Genomic DNA, 2,500 nt, shown 5'->3' on the forward strand with positions numbered 1-2,500 from the left:
TACTTTTACCAGGCACAAAACCGTGTTGACCTATATTAACCAAATGGTTCATTATTTTCTTTTTTATTACCCTCTCATACACTTTCATAATATTTGATGTTAGACTAACAGGTCTATAATTGCTTGCCTCTAGTCTTGATCCACTTTTCAAGATAGGGGTTATATAAGCTAATTTATGTTTAACATATATTTCGCTCATATCTACACTTTGTCTTAGCAGTATTGCAAGCGGCTTCGTGATAGTGTTTGCAGTTTTTTTTAACAAAATCGCTGGAACTCCATCTGGTCCGGCTGCCGATCCATTTTTAATTTCGTTTATAGCCTTGACAATATCTTTTTCATTAATATTCAACATTTTCTTCTCTCATTTCTGTTTCATTATTCTCATTCGCAATTCTTGGCGTGAACTCACTCTTATATTTTTCTGCTAATATGTTGCATATTTCCTTTTTTTCATTCGTTAGCTGTCCTTCAATTCTTAGAGGGCCTATTTCTTTTCTCCCTTTATTCATCTTTTTTGCATAGGAGTAAAGTAATTTGGGGTTTCTTTTTATATTTTGAAGTGTCCTTTCTTCTAAGTCCCTTTTTTAATTTTCTTTCAACTGTATAATCTTTTGTTCTGCATTTTCTATCTTACATTTTATTTCCATCATTTTCCACACATTTTTTTCTTTTGTAAGATTTTTCTTCCACTTTCTAATTTTCTGAAATAAGATCCTTCTGTCTCTTGGTATGCACGTCTTTTGTTTATTGTTTTTTTCCGGTATATATTTTTCAACAATTTTCTCCAGTATTTTGTACAGTATGTCCGTATTCACCTGTATATTATCACTTACAAATACATTTTTCCATTCTTTATTCAGCTCTTCATTTATTTCTGACCATTTTATAGTCTTACTGTAAAAATTATATTTTCCATATCCTTCCCAATGTTTTGTGCTTTTATTAATTCTGCGATCACTTGCTTTGGAATGGACTATCAATTCTATGACATTGTGGTCTGAAATTCCCGTGTTATACACTATTATTTCTTTAACATAATTCACCTCATTCACAAATACTAGATCTAGGACATTTTCCTTTCTTTTTAGAATGTGGTTTATTTGTTGCATATTATGTTCTAATAGCATATCTTGAAGCTTTTCAAATTTCCTCTTATCTTCTGCGCTACTATTACTCTCTTTTTTATATGTATACATACAACCACTTTCTTCTATCTGTTCTTTCCAATCCACGAAAGGAAAGTTAAAATATCCGGATAGGAGTATATTTCAGTCTTTATGGTTTCTACATATATCATCTATTTTTTCTATTATTATGTCAAACTCCTTAGTATTTGGGGGTCTGTAAACTACAATATTCACTAGTTTTTCAAATTCAAATTCTACCGCAATCAATTCACATTCTGTGTTGCTGTATTTTTCACAGACTTTTCCTTGATTAATGTCTCTTCCATATATTGCGGTTCCCCCTTGATTCCTATTTTTTCTGTCTGATCTATAAGTTTGGAAACCCTTTATCTGGTCATCACTGCCAGTCTCTTGGGAATACCATGTTTCACTTATATTTAATATATATATTTTTTCAATTTGGGTTAGTTCTTCTAAGAACTCTATTTTCATTTTAGAGTTACTAGTGACTAAACCCTGTGCATTCATCACTATTATGGTTTGTGTTTCATCCCCATTATTTGATATTGGTAATAATATGGATTCTCAAATGCTTCCCTCCTGTTCTGATATAATGTTCTTTTCTTCATTTCCTGGAAATCTGACATTAAAAAATCCAACTTTTCTATTATATTTGCTCTTTCGCCTTCATATTTATTTTTGTGTGTATACCTGCAATTATCCCCATATCTGCACCAACCCCTGGCATTATAGATGCATTCTTTGTAGTTGGGCTCTAAATGTGCATATTTGGGTTGAAAGGTCTCATATCTTGGGGCTTTTGATTCATAGCGCGGTATATACACGGCCTGCTTTTTTGTTTAATTTTTCCTTTCATTTTTGTTTTCAGTATGCTGAGTTTTCTTACTTTCATTCATGGTTACAGGATGCATATATCGAGATTTTTTGTTGAAACTGCATCCTTTCCTTCTTTTAGGTTTTTGCAAATTTTTGGATGGAGATCTCTGCATTCGTCTCCATATCCGTCTAAATACGCACATTTACCATATATTTCATAATTAGGGCATATCTTTGGATGCTTGTAGTAGCATCTTTCGCCAAATTTGCAATTCCCTCTTTTCAGAAAATTGCAGACTAAATCTTTCTTTTCTTTTTTTTCTTGTTCTTGCTCTTCCCTAAAAGTATGTAGGTCCGGGTAGAGTCTCTTGGGTCTACTATTTGTTTCCATCTGATAATTTATTTCTTCATAAGTATGTTGTTGGATGGCATCATAAGTTATATCAATGATTTCCTCTGCATCCTTGCACATATCCTGTTCATTTTTCTCTTCTTCTTCTTTTTCTTCTTCTTCTTCTTCTGTTTCTTCTTCT

The sequence above is a fragment of the Palaemon carinicauda genome, chromosome 4, assembly GCF_036898095.1.
Source record: "Palaemon carinicauda isolate YSFRI2023 chromosome 4, ASM3689809v2, whole genome shotgun sequence".
In the NCBI taxonomy this organism is placed as follows: Eukaryota; Metazoa; Arthropoda; class Malacostraca; order Decapoda; family Palaemonidae; genus Palaemon; species Palaemon carinicauda.